At 45.8% G+C, this 15,360-nt stretch overlaps 1 pseudogene; it reads right to left on the bottom strand.

The window, feature by feature from the left end:
- Positions 1–565: 565 nt before the first annotated feature.
- On the bottom strand, positions 566–9,227 carry LOC142843126 (apolipoprotein L2-like; annotated as a pseudogene).
- Between the last annotated feature and the right edge of the window lie 6,133 nt (positions 9,228–15,360).

Here is a 15,360-nt window from a genome sequence, read left to right on the forward strand (position 1 = left end):
CTGACCCAGCTTGACACATGGAGATTGGTTTTAACTTCACCGGTCCTTCCTGCCACCCTGTCCCCTTTATGGGCTGGCCCCTCGTCAAGAGTTCTATTCCCTGTGCTGTCACCGCCACCATCCTCAGCACCTCTGTCATCATATGAAAGGTGCCCGATGGACAGAGCGGGAGTTGGTACAGCTGATGCTGGACAGAAAGGGCTGTGGCTCACAACACATTGTCCTGTGGGAGGGAGGCTTGGAGCCTCCTACTCCCAGCTCTTCCGTTTCCCTGACCTTCCCATTACTCGCCCCTGCACACCCCTCTCTGTTCATACCCACAAACCACTATGTGTTGTTAGACCCATTCCCACAATCTCTTGTCCTCTCTGGTCCCTCAGTTCAGGATGCTGTCACATCTTTCCTTGACCCTCTAGCCGTCCGTATTAACCATACAGTGAGCCACAGAAACACAAACTCCTCAACACTCAGTTCTATAGACTCACTCCCACACTCTCTGCCTTCCCAACTTTCATTGCTGTCGCTGTGATAAACACCCAACAGAAAAGCAACTGAGAAGAGAAAGCTTTTATTCAGCTTATAATTCTAGGCTATAGTCCATCACTGAGGGAGTCAAGGCAAAACGTCAAAGCAACTAGTCACAATGCATCGACAGTCCAGCGCAATGAGAAGTGAGTTCCTGCATGCATGCTTACCGGTGCACAGCCTGCTTTTCCTTATACAGTTCAGAACCATACCTAGAGAACAGTGCTGCACATAGTTAAGGAATTTAGAGTCATAAAGAAAAATCTCTCCCAAGCACGACAACTTGAGCTAGACAATCATCGAGATTGTCTTCCCACAGGATTCTAGATTGTGTCGAGGTGACGGTTAAGACTAACTACCTCATTCTTCCTCCAGCAAAATGCCTCAGTGCCTCTAATGGGTCTAAGTCATCTCGGCTGACCTCTGGGTTGCTCAGGGGAAGCTGTCACTAAGAAACCTGGAGGGTCTTATGGATCTTGGCAATCTCTCTCACCTTGTTCTCTAGCTCCTGAGCCAGCACCCGCAGTTTTTTGGCTGATTCTGACTTTGCTCCACCATGTAATTGCATTGATAGTCTTACAAGGTCAAACACATCCACTGAGAGGAAGACAACTGAAATGGCTGCCCCTCTGATTTGGGTCTTTTTGGTCATTGCCAGAGCAGTGCCTTTAAAGACATTCTTCACCTGACTAGCTTGTTGGGCAGAGATTCTTCCAGAAGTCATGAGGAGCTTGGCATCTGCCACTAAGTGAGGGTTGGCTCTGGCTACCCTAATGGCACGGATGATTTGTTCCAAGGTTTTCAATTCATTGACGACACCACAGAACCTTTTAAAAAGTTTGAGAGCAGTATTTCCCAGGTCAAGAACTTTCTTCATATTATCCATGGTGTCTGACAACAGGCACTTGACTTCAGCTTCATCTGTCCACTTGTTTGTTTCTTCCACAGCTACAATGGCAGTATTGGCCACAGCAGCCACTGTCCTCAGCCCCACCCCAGTGGCTGTGAGCATCAGACTGGCCCCCTACTGTCACAGGTGCCAGAACTAGACCCAGGATGTCCAGGACTCCAGAGGCAACTCTAGTGGAGTTGATCACCACGTGGGAGATGGTACAGCCCTTGTGCATCTGGTCAAGGTGGTCAGCCAGAGCTCGGAGCTTCCTGATGTTTCCTTCTATCTTCTTTTTCAACTGAGGAAATTCTTCCACAAACCTCTTCCTGTCCTGCAGTTCTTTTTGAAGCCGTTCTTTGTCCTCCACGACTGGGAGCTGCTCCAGAGCCTTACGCAGTGCAGCTTCCTCATCTCTGTAATAGAAGAGGTCAGAGCATCAGAAAGATGGCTTGTTCGCTGTAAGATGGGTTCCCCAAGATCTATCTCATTCAAATCACAGAATTACATTGTAGAACCAATGGGAAAGAGTTTGACTATGTGCAGGACTCTGCATTCTACAAGAAACCCCAGACTCTCTGCATTCTACAGGGTGACCACAGACACTCAATGGTTCTTAGTCCGTAGGTGTCAGTGTGTGAAGTCATGTTCAGACACACATTAGTGACGGGCACATGATAAAGACGGCTCCACTCAAGGTCTGTGCCATGACTACCAAATATTTGCTCATGGGGAACTCTGTGGGTGAGCACTGGGGTGTGGGATCAGAGTAAAATGGGGGACATTCTGAGGGATCCTGTGGAGATGACCTGGACAATTCAGCCTCTGCCACCAACACCTTCCAGGCTTCTTTTTCAGCCAACAGGAACTGCAGATCTCTTCTGCTTGCTGAGTCCTGCAGACACTCAGTGACTTCCTGGATGAAGGGTTTCCTCAATACTTGGGAAGAAAAAGAATGAGGTTAGAGGTCAGCATGGAAGAGCCTAAATGGCAAAGAGCGTATGGTACTTGATAGCCAGAGTATTCAGCATCTACCATTGGGGCATGAATGGAGTCAGCAATGCTAGGGAATGTGTTGTGCCTTCAATTCACGTATAAAACTGGAGGTGAACAGTTTTAGAGGTGGGCCTTTAAGAAAGAGAAGAAATGAGGATTAGATGATGTCATAAATCTATGTCCCTCATCCATGGGAGTGTGGCACTGATAACAAAAAGAATAGATACTACTATGTGTATAATGTCATCTATCTGTCTGATTGTCTGTCTGTCTATCTATCTATCTTGGTCGTCCTCAACCTTCCTAATGTTGTGACCATTTTATAAGGTTCCTCAAGTTGTGGTGATTCACCCCAGCATAAAAATTATTTTCACTGCTACTTCCTAACTGTAAATTTGCTGTTGTGAATAATAATATAAACATCTGTGTTTTCTGATGGTCTTAGATGGCCTCTGTGAAAGGGTCTTTCAACGTCCAAAGTGGCCAAGACCCATAGGTTGAGAACTGCTGACCTATCTTCTGACCTGTCATTGTCGATCTCTGTGACTATGCGTCCGTACCTCCACTTGGTCCCTTCCCGCCTCTTTGTCTCCATGCACGCAGGAGAGGAGGTGTGCAGACTCCCAGTTAGGTTGCCGCTACACACCTGGAGGAGTGCCCTCACCACACCTACCTGCCATTCCTTCATTGTGGACTTTGGCTTTCAGAACTGAGAGAGACGGAAGTCTTAGGTTCAAGCCCTCAGCCTGAGGGATGATGGGATGGCAGCTGTGTCGACTCATATACCTATCTGTCGTGGATCTTCATGGTGGTTTGCAATGAAATGAAATGTCTTCTGCTCTGAACAGTTGGAAGGTGTCACTTTCAGTCTCAGAAAGTGACAACCTTGCAAGGGTGACTTCCATCTTCCTTAAGGCTCTTGCATGTCAACACTGGCATCAGAGCCTCTGAATGGGACGTATAACTCTCAGAGGTTTGTGACATTAGCTTGTTGGATAAAGGTAGCATTTCAACAAAAACAACTAACAATGTCAGAAGTAATTTGAATGTAGGAAAAGTGAGGCTAGCTGTGCTGGTTTGAACGAGAATGACCCCCATAGGCTCATTAATTGGGATGCTTGGTCCCCCATTGGTGGATGTTTTGGGGAATGGTGGCCTTGCTGGAGGAGATATATCACTGCGAATGGATCTTGAGGTTTCAGAAGCCCACTCCACTCTCAGCTCCCCACCCCCTTTCCACCTCATGCTTGTTGATCAGATAAAAGCTCTCAGCTTTGACTCCAGCACATTCCTGCTTGCTGCCATGATGGTCAAGGGCTCATCCTCTGAAACTGCAAGCCCCCATTAAATACTGTCTTCTCTAAATTGCGTTAGTCATGGTATCTCAGCACAGCAATGGAGAGGGGACTAAAACGGCAGATGGCACTAAGGAGGGGGTTATTGCTGGGACAGGCCTGACCGTGGCAGTTTTTATGGATAAATCTTATTGGCAGAGGAGATTTCGAGACAGCCTTGTGTTGACTCTGCCACTTGGCTGTTCTACAGACCCACAGCTAAAAAGAGCAAGCTAGGGAGTGCCGTTTCTCTGTGGCCTCTGCACCAGCTTCTGTCTTAGGTTCCTTATCTCCTTGAGTTCCTGACATTGATGGTCTTTGCTGATTAACTATGGTGTGGATAGTGGAAGTGAAATAAACCCCTTCATCTGTGCTTACTTTGGTCCCAGTGTTTATTGACAGCAACGGGAACCCTTGTTCATATCCTAGCTACAGTGAGTTTTCATAGGAGACGAAGGACTCATTCGCAGAAGCTGCCAAGCTTGGGAAAGCTGGTGTGAACAATATCACACACAAGTGTTTTCCTGTGTGGTGGGGAGCTTGGAGTCTCCTCAGACTTTGGAAGTTGTCACTAAGCCATATGACCTGCTCTCCTCCACTTCTCTAGGCCCTCCTAACCCCTCTTGAGAGGCAAGGGAGGGAGGAGGGGAATCTGAGCATGTTTCTCAAGACAGGGCCAAGAAAGAGAACTCCTTATACCCAGGTAGAGGAGTCTCCTCTTGGCACATTTTGGAGGCTTTCTTTTTATCTTCCACTCAACAAGCTCTCAGTGTGGAGGTCCAAGGTTCTAGACCACACTCAGGAAACAGTAGAGAAGAGGAATCCATACCTTTGGAGGCCATGAGGGCTGCAGGGTCCCTGAAGACAGGTGTGGGGTCTCAGGTTTTATGCACAGCTCTCTGTGGGTCTGGGCTAAAAGGAAGAGAAAAGCAAACTGTAGGATTGAGTGGGGACAGCTTCAATGGAGGCTGCTGTCTCTGATGTGGGATTCCCCTCTGTATGCTTTAATATGTTTTATTGCCATTGGTTAAAAAAGAAGCTGTGTTAGCCTATGGCAGGGCAGAATATAGCTAGGCAGGAAAACTAAGCTGAATGCAGGGAGACAAAAGGCAGAGTCAGGCAGACACTGTCCAAGAAGCAAGATGTGAGGTAACAAACCACAAGCCTCTATTATAAAATAACAGAAATGGGTTAATTTAAGATGTAAGAGCTAGCTAGGAATATGCCTGAGCTGTTGGCCAAACTGTGCTGTAATTAATATAGGTTCTGTGTTATTATTTGTGTCTGGGCTCCCAGGAGATGAAAGCACAGTCTCCATTTACACTTCTCACTGTGATAGCAGAGTCAGAAAGTGACTGTCCCTGCCCTGCTGCTTAAGGACCCATTGGGCCTCCCTTTCTTCCATCACCCTAGCCAGAGCAGAGGCTTCTGGTCCTGCTAGGTCCATGGAACAGGAGGTCAACTGGAGACATGGCCATAGGTAGGGACTGAGTCCCTTCTGGAGATGAGAAGAAATGTGTGGGCACCTGGCACGGGAACTGTGTGCAGCATAGGTTCTTGCTAAAGGCACCATATGGCAAGAGAGCTGGCATCCCTATCTCATGTGGCCTGTTTATAGGCTACAGGACCCCAGAGGCTGATAGGAAGAAAGACTGGCATTTGGGGTGACTTATACTTGGTTGAAATGTCTGCACTCTTGTTCAGGGAGGCCGCTTACTTGTTCCTGGCTGTCCAGAACTGAAATAATCACACAGAAATTATATTAATTCCAATACTGTTTGGCCAATAGCTTAAGCGTCTTTCTGGCTAACTCTTTTATCCTAAACTAACCCATCTCCACTAATCTGTGTATTGCCACGTGGCTGTGGCTTACTGGATAAAGTTCCGTCTCTTCCTTCCTTCTCCGGTGGGACTATATGGCATTTCCCTGACTCCACTTACTCTGTCTCTATATATCTTTGGCAGCCTGGCTGTATCTGTTAAATCATTGGCTGAAAGCAGCTACTTTATTAACCAATGGCAATAAAACATATTCAGAGCATACATCACCTCCCACATCACTCTGATTTTCCTGTTTCGGTGTCACTCTGCTTGTGGCATAGCCCAATGAGAAAGTGTCAGTGGGCGTAGGTCCTGGAGCTAACACCTAGTATCACAAAATAAATGAAGGGAAAAGAGAGTGGAAAGGCCAGGTCTCCTTCATGCTTCCTTTAGACCACCACCTCCCCCATGCAGTAATCTGCTACACAAAGACCCTCTTAGCATCCGCATCCTCTAGATGGGAGCCAGGATGAAGTGTAGCTGGTCCCAATCCATCCATTCTGGAAGCCCAGGCTGGAAGCCTCTACTCCCTTGCTGTGCACAAACTCTCCACGTGGGGCAGATAGAGGCTCTCCGCAAGTCTCAATTCCCTTTGGTGGAGCCTTTCCTAGGGCAAGGAGACAGGGGCTCAGGACAGCTAGAACCTGAGAATCCTTAATTAGCTCCCCAGTCATGTTCAAGCCCATGCATGCTGGACAGAGGGTCTCCCGCCTACTGCATCCCCCCCTTCATTCCATTATCTCCCCCATTTCCCTTACTTACCTCACTGGCCCTCCAAGCAGCTTCCAGGGCTATAGGACTGTGAGTCTATCCCTCACAGGAAATGTCACCCAGTCTTATATGGTGCCCAAACCAAACAGGACAGCCTCATTCCATGTGACCAGACTGCTGCTGTCTGGAATCTGGAGACATTCATTGGATATTTAGCCATTAACTTCTGATGACACAGAAAGTGTGGATTAAAAAATAATAATGAAGTTTCTAGGACTTTCCGATTTTACAGACACAGAGATAGTCTCCTCTACCCCCACCTGTGATCTGGACTTTGACCTTGTGCTGACAGAGCTCGAAGTGCTGAATATGGGGTTGTACAACTTGTCCCTCCATACCCCACACTGTGCCCTGCCCACCCAAACACACAGGCCAGTCTGTCTTCCTTCTCCACCCCTCACAGGCTGTGCAGAGGCTGGGGAGGCCCAGGGGAGGCGGGCCTGTCTCCCAACTGCTCAGCCTGCTTCACTGAATCCTTAACAAGGCACCTCCATTCCTACAGGGCCTTGGCACGGATACATGGTCAGAGACACAGTGTGCGGCACAACTCCTGGGCACCTTGAAGTCCCCAAGTCAGTCAACATTTATTCAATCTGGTCTTGGCAGCAATAACTACCCAGAGCCAGCCTCAGGGTGCACAGGACACATGAACCAGTGAGCTCTGGGTTGTCTCCCCGCCTTTCTCTACACCCTTCATTTCCTCCATTTCCAAAGGAGTGAGGCCCCACAACAGCCACCTGCCCTGGGGGCCTGTTTTCCAGGTCTCAGGCAGACTGGAACTTCATCAAGGCTCTGGGAACCTTGGTGATCTCATCTGAGGGTTTCCACCCTTTCTTGTGCTTATGACAGAGAGGGACAACCAGAGCCCGCCATGGCTGCAAGTCTGCACTGGGTTCTGGGCTGATGTCTGACCTCGATCATTTTTTTTTCTCTGCAAGAGCTGCTGGGAGGAGGAGCAGGTAGGGGAGATTAAGAGGTCCCCAAATTACCAGAAAAACCTTCCCTTGGTTGAACAGGAATCTTCCCTATGCATCTGCTCACTGGCTGCACAACAGTATTCCAGTAAGGGGCAGCTTCATCTTTCTGCTGGTTAACACACAGCAAATACACAGCAATCGAAACTGAAAGCCCCAACTTCCTGAGCAAAGTCAGACCCACACAGTAGAATACCACCTATAGGGTATTCCACATTTCCACCCTACTTCCTGACCCACACAAAGGAACAACCTTAGCTTGACATCCCAAGCCTTTCTCAGTCCATAACATCTTGAATGGGACTTCTCTGTGAGCTTGAGCAGCAAAGATCTGCCATGACAGATTGTGGACCCTCCATAGATCACCCCCTAAATGGCCCTGCTCTGTCCACACACTCTCTCAACAGAACATTTCTTCCTCCTCTACCTCGGCACGGCCCCCATCCTGGGGTCTTGGATGCAGACAGCGGTATGGTTGCGTTCAGCAGTCTGGCACCCGGATATCTGCTTTCATGGCTTCTTCTGCCTCTAGCCCTGTTCTGCACCTGGAACCACCATGCATTGCTTCTTCTCCGAAGCCCTCAACCTCTACCATGGCAGACTCCCTCGTTCCCCTTTTGGCTCCTAAAGTAACTTGGGATCAAAGTCCACCGTCAGGGCAAAAAGCTCCTGCCTCTAATCTGGCATAGCTCCAGGCAGAAGGAAAATTTACCCAAAGCTGAATGAATCACAGGGACCAACTGACCTTTTATTACAATGATGGACATCATTCCAAACATGTCCTGGGGGTTGATGTCATCTCCGCCCAGCCTCTCAGAGAAGGATAGCAGGTGACACTGGATCTTCATACAACTGCCGGGATCTCATTTACTTAATTGTATGGTTGGAATTTTAGAATAATTTCCTAAAATCTAAAGAGCTCATTTTTTAAAAATCAAATCATTACCTTATAATTGATAATGGTTGATAGTGGGGAGGTGGCCTATGATTTTTTCCAGGTGTTGAGAGGTAAAGGCTTTCGTACTACAGTTCAGGAACCAGTCAAGACTCAAGCCAAGATCCATGTTCAGACAGTAGACACTTGGGAGCACACTTTCTTTTTTAATGTTATATTTTCTGTAGCCTTTCTTGTTCTCAATGCTTCCCTCTTTCGTCTGCATGACTTTATCTTGACAGTCAGAGGACATCACAGTGAGATGCAGAACCATGAAAATGTCCACACAAGCTGTGGGGCTGCCGTCATGGAGACCCACTGATCAGGGGACTGGATGACATGGAGCATTAATACACAACTGAGTGCAGTCGGGGTGGAGTTTGGGGTTTTAGAACCCAGCTGCAGATTCAGCAGAGAGAGAGAAATAAGGATCTCAACCTTCATGTACACAAGCAGAGACCATCCCACCTGAATAGCCTGTCTTTGTGTTAAAGAACGGCTCGGTTGCCCAGTGACCTGGTCAACCAGGGTGACTGTCACTACAGGGCTGAGGATGCTGAAAAGCATTTAGTCCAGAGGCAATTGTGTTCAGTGGAAATGCAATTTTAAAAGCTATTTATTTTACAACCTAACCACAGTTTCCCCCTTCTTCTCTCCTCCCAGTCCTTCTCCTCTGTTATCATCCAGGCAAATGCAAACTTGGCTGTCCATCCCTTGGAGACCTGTCAGAAGCAGAGTGGTCACCCCTGCATGCATGGTAGGCAGTGCCCCGACTCTGTACACAGGTGCAAAGGTCCCTATAAGAGACATGCTACAATCACTCCCTCTCTCTTTCAGAATTTCTCTGAGGAGGCAGCTCTCTCTCTCTCTCTCTCTCTCTCTCTCTCTCTCTCTCTCTCTCTCTCTCTCTCATTTTCCCTCACAATAATAAACTTCCTTCCCATGTAAGTTCTTCTTGATGGAATGTTTGTCCCCTGCCATGGGATCCGTGGTCCCTCCTCACACCTCACATCAGAACAATCCCCCCATCATCCCCCCCCCCCCGCCAACCCACTCTTCCTAGGTGGGTTTCTATTCAGAAAATGGCAGGGCTCCCGTGGATATCAATGAAACATGGTGTATCAAATTGCATTAAGACTAAGCACCTCCTCTAGTTTTAAGGCTGGGCAAGGTGACCCAGTATGGGGAATAGGGTCCCAAAAGTCAGCAAAAGAATTAGAGAGAGTGTTTGTTCATACTGCTAGGAGACCCACCGGAAAACCAAGCTACACACCTATCCCATATATGCAGAAGGCCTAGGTCAGTCCCATTTAGGCTCCTGAGTTGTCGGTTCAGACTCTGTGAGCTCCTATGAGCCCAGGCTAATTGATTCTAAGGTTCAAGGACATCACAAGAAAACCCACAGGATAACTAGCCTGGGAATGTAACTAATGCAATGGGAAGCATCCCTGCAATGGCTTTGGGAGGCAGAGGGTGAACACCAGCACCACCTGGTGGAAGCTGGAGGGGAAGCAGCTAAGGCACAGGGATCCCCACACAGCCCAGAAAAGACAGCTGAGACAAGGCTGAGACAAGATTGATACTGCACTGCTGCCTCCAAATAGGGGCTACCTACATGCTGACTTCCCTTTCTCTAGGGGCCTTGGAGGGGACAGGGTTTGGGTGGGTTTTCTTTTTCGTTTTTGATTGTGGGGTTTTTTTTTTGGTTTGTTTATTTGTTTGTTTGGCTTTTCCGAGACACAGCAGCTCTGTGTAACAGCCGTGGCTGTCTTGGAACTTGCTTTGTAGAGCATGCTGGCCTAGAACTCACAGAGATTCTCCTCCTGCCTCTGCCTCCCAAGTGCTGGGATTAATTCTTTCTCAGCTACAGCTGTTAATTCCCTGGGACTATTTAAGTCCCTGTTACCATCTAAGGTTTTGTTTAAATGAATTATTAGATCAGGTGTTATCCCAACAGCCAGTCATAGATTGGACATGTCTCCTAGCAATCTTTGAAAGTCATTAAGAGGCCTCAATTGTATAAGACTGTTTTGGCTATCCTGGGTTTTTTGTTTTTCCAAATAAAGTTGATTATTGTCCTCTCCAGATCTGTGAAGAATTTTGATGGGACCTTGATAGGGATTGCATTGAATCTATAAATTGCCTTTGGTAGAATTGTCATTTTTACTATGTTGATCCTCCCAATCCAAGAGCAAGGGAGATCCCTCCATTTTCTGGTATCCTCTTCAATTTCTTTCTTCAATGCCTTAAAGTTCTTGTCAAACAGATCTTTCACTTCCTTGGTTAGTTACCCCAAGATATTTTATGCTGTTTGTGGCTATCGTGAAAGGTGATGCTTCTCTGATTTCCCTCTCTGCTTCCATATCCTTTGTGTATAGGAGGGCGACTGATTTTTTGGAGTTGATCTTGTATCCTGCCACATTACTAAAGGTGTTTATCAGCTGTAGGAGTTCTTTGGTGGAGTTTTGGGGGTCGCTTATGTACACTATCATATCATCTGCAAATAATAAAAGTTTAACCTCTTCCTTCCCAATTCGAATCCCCTTGATCCCCTTATGTTGTCTTCTTGCTATTGCTAGAACTTCAAGCACTATATTAAAGAGGTATGGAGAGAGTGGACAGCCTTGCCGCGTTCCTGATTTTAGTGGGATTGCTTTGAGTTTCTCTCCGTTTAGTTTGATATTAGCTGTCGGTTTGCTGTAAATAGCTTTTTTTATATTTAGGTATGACCCTTGTAAACCTAATCTCTCCAAGACATCATCCCTGACTTCAAACTCTATTACAGAGCCACAGTAATGAAAACAGTGTGGTATTGGCATAAAAACAGAGAAGTCGACCAATGGAATCGTATAGAAGATCCGGATTTTAACCCACAAACCTATGAACACCTCATTTTCGATAAAGGAGCTAAAAGTATACAATGGAAGAAAGAAAGCATCTTCAACAAATGGTGCTGGCACAACTGGATGTCAACCTGTAGAAGAATGAAAATAGACCCATATCTATCACCATGCACAAAACTCAAGTCCAAATGGATTAAAGACCTCAATATCAATCTGAACACACTGAACCTGATAGAAGAGAAAGTGGGAAGTACCCTACAACATATGGGCACAGGCGATCGCTTCCTAGGTATAACCCCAGCAGCACAGACATTAAGGGCAACATTGAATAAATGGGACCTACTGAAACTGAGAAGCTTCTGTAAAGCAAAGGACACTGTCACTAAGACACAAAGGCAACCTACTGACTGGGAGAAGATCTTCACCAACCTCGCGACAGACAAAGGTCTGATCTCCAAAATATATAAAGAACTCAAGAAACTAGACTTTAAAATGCTAATTAATCCAATTAAAAAATGGGGTACTGATCTGAACAGAGAATTCTCAACAGAAGAAGTTCAAATGGCCAAAAGACACTTAAGGTCATGCTCAATCTCCTTAGCGATCAGGGAAATGCAAATCAAAACAACTTTGAGATATCATCTTACACCTGTCAGATTGGCTAAAATCAAAAACACCAATGATAGCCTCTGCTGGAGAGGCTGTGGAGGAAGGGGTACCCTCATCCATTGCTGGTGGAAATGCAAACTTGTGCAACCACTTTGGAAAGCAGTGTGGCGGTTTCTCAGGAAATTCGGAATCAACCTACCCCTGGACCCAGCAATGCCACTCCTGGGAATATACCCAAGAGATGCCCGATCATATGACAAGGGCATTTGTTCAACTATGTTCATAGCAGCATTATTTGTAATAGCCAGAACCTGGAAACAACCTAGATGTCCTTCAATGGAAGAATGGATGAAGAAAATGTGGAATACATACACATTAGAGTACTACTCAGCGGTAAAAAAACAATGACTTCTCGAATTTTGCATGCAAATGGATGGAAATAGAAAATACTATCCTGGGTGAGGTAACCGAGACCCAAAAAGATGAACAAGGGATGTACTCACTCATAATTGGTTCTAGCCATAAATAAAGGTCAGTGAGTCTATAATTTGATATCCTGAAGAAGCTAGATAAGAAGGTGAACCCAAAGAAAAACATATAGCTATCCTCCTGGGTATGGGAAGTAGACAAGATTGCCTGGCAAAAAAATCGGGATCTTGGGGGTGGGGGGGGAGAGATGGGGAGAGAAAAGTGAGAAAGGTAGGGTGGGGAGAACTTGGGGAAACGGGATGATTGGGATAAAGGAAGGTTGGATAGGGGAGCTGGGAAGCACATATCTTAATTAAGGGAGCCATCTTAGGGTTGGCAAGAGACTTGGACCTAGAGGGGCTCCCAGGTGCCCAAGGCGAGGTCCCCAGTTAGTTCCTGGGGCAGCTGAAGATAGGGAACCTGAAATGATCCTATCCTATAGCCATACTGATGAATATCTTGCATATCACCATAGAACCTTCATCTGGCGATGGATGGAGAGAGACAGAGATCCACCCTGGAGCACTGGACTGAGCTCCCAAGGTCCCAATGAGGAGCAGAAGGAGGGAGAACATGAGCAAAGAAGTCAGGACCACAAGGGGTGCACCCACCCACGGAGACAGTGGGGCTGATCTATTGGGAACTCACCAAGGCCAGCTGGACTGTGACTGAAAAAGCATGGGATAAAACCGGACTCTCTGAATATGGTGGACAATGAGAGCTGCTGAGAAGCCAAAGACAATGGCACGGGGTTTTGATCCTACTTCATGTTCTGGCTTGGTGGGAGCCTAGCCAGTTTGGATGTTCACCTTCCTAGACCAGGATGGAGGGGGGAGGACTTTGGACTTTCCACAGGGCAGGGAACCCTGACTGCTCTTCAGACTGAAGAGGGAGAGGGAGAGGAGTGGGGGGAAGGGGGAGAGGAGTGCGGGGAGGGGGAGAGGAGTGGAGGGAGGGGGAGAAGAGTGGGAGGCTGGAAGGAGGTGGAATTTTTTTTTTCAATAAAAAAAATTAAAAAAAGAGGCCTCAATTGGTCTCTCCTAATTTGTGCCTTTTTTGTTCTAATTTTTCTGTTAACCTATTTTGTAACCTAGGTAACTGACAAAATCTCTTCCTTATATTTCTTCAGGAGCAATTTGTAATCCCCATTTAGGCAAAAGTTTCTTTACTTCTTCAGACCTTCTTTCTAAATTATCTATGTTTGAATCAGATAGCAAAATATCATCATGTAATAGTAAGTTATATATTTAGGAAAGTGTTTATGTATTACTTCCAATGTATGAATTACAAAGAATTGGCACAGGGTGGGGTCCTTTGGGAGGACAGTCATTGAATGTCCTAGTAAACTGAGAATTGTTGTAAATAGGCACTGTGAAGGCAAATTTTTCTCTGTCCTTTTCTTTTGAAGGTATAGTGAAAAAAAATCTTTTAAATCAATAACTAGAAGAGGCCATCCTTTAGGTCATGGGGAAGGCAGAGGAATTTTAGATTGTAGAGGGCACGTGGTTGAATTACTTTGTTGACAGCTCTTATATCTGTCACCATTCTCCACTTTCCAGATTTCTTTTTAACAACAAATACAGGAGAATTCCAAGGACTGGTTGATTCTTCAATATGGCGATCACCTAGTTGCTCCTGTACCAGCTGTTCTAAAGCCTGCAGTTTTTCTTCTGTTAAAGGCCATTGTGTAACCCATATTGGTTTCTCAGTTAACTATTTTAAAGTAGGGTCTTTGGTACCTCTGAAGGTTTGCTACTCGTTTTGTGTTCTTATATAGCCTGAATGGCTGATGAACTTTTCTAAAATATAGTACCTTATAGTATCTTTCCCAGAAATTCTGAGATTGCAGGAATGTTAATCTAGGTATTCCATTGCCACAGCAGGTCACAACCCCACACATTCAATGTGATACTAGCCAAATATGACCTCAGCCTTCCTTGAAGTCCTTCTGACCCTATGCACTCAACCAATCTCATGCTTTGTTTCACTTGAGATAGGGTTCCAATTCCTAGGAATTGAACATCTGCTTTTTGAAGAGGCCAATTTGGATGCCAAGATCCTGGAATAATGATAGTCACATCTATATCCATGTCCAGTAATCCCTTATTACAGTGTTATTTTTATGCACTTTAGCTTTGGTCTTTGATCATTTATAGAAATATGCCAAAATATATATTTCCTATTTTCTGTTTTAATTTTTGATTTATCCTCCATGCTTAATCCATCATCCAGAACAGTATGTTTTTTCACAGCAGGCAGGAAATATTTTAATTTTCCTATTAAGATGTATCCTCCACAGTAACTGGAAATGACTGGATTATGTTTGACCTGGGGGCCTATGAGAGGATCCCCAAGGAGTTTCACGATCATATGGGGTCACCTTGTTTGTCTTTTTCTGATATACATTCACTCACTCATTGCTCCTGAGTTGGCCTTTGCCACATCTCCTACATAATCCAGAAGATAGAGACCTTCTATTTTCATCATTCCAAGATGTGATATTATTCCTGGGAGTGCCTTTTCTACCATCCCTTGTCAGATGTCCTATGCTACCACAATTACAATATTTGGTATTTTGATGCCTTCTCATAGCTTTGGAAACTGCTTCTCTTACCCTTCGATTACTCCAGCCCCTCATTATCAGGAAAGGCAGGTATTCTATGAGTATCAATAAAACATGGCATATCAAGTAGCAATAAGACTAAGTACTTCCATGGTATTAAGGCTGAGCAAGGTAACCCAGTATAACAAATAGGGTCCCCAAGTCTAGTAAAGGTGTTGGAGACAGCACCTATTCCAGCTGTTGAGAGTCACATCAGAGGTCCAAGCTTCACATCTATAACATAAATAAAAAGAGAAGTATAATTGCTACATGATAATAGCACACTGGTGCTATGGCCTCTGAATTCAGGCAGTGAAAGAGAAACATAATGAAAGAACTAGGCACCAGAGCTCAGAAGGGGACAAGAAACTGGTGCAGTAATTCATAGAGCTAAGTGACTTCTAGGCAGTGTGGTATGGATGGAGATGGGTGGCTGTTGGAGAATATTATTTTCAGGTGTGTGTCTTTTATCTATGCTGCACTTGTTTAATGCTGTGAAGCTGTGTTACCGTGCCTACCCCAAACACCTGATGATCCTAATAAAGAGATGAATGACCAATAGTGAGGCAGGAGCAAAGGTAGGCAGGGTTAGCA

The sequence above is a fragment of the Microtus pennsylvanicus genome, chromosome 2 (genome assembly GCF_037038515.1).
Source record: "Microtus pennsylvanicus isolate mMicPen1 chromosome 2, mMicPen1.hap1, whole genome shotgun sequence".
NCBI classification, from domain to species: Eukaryota; Metazoa; Chordata; class Mammalia; order Rodentia; family Cricetidae; genus Microtus; species Microtus pennsylvanicus.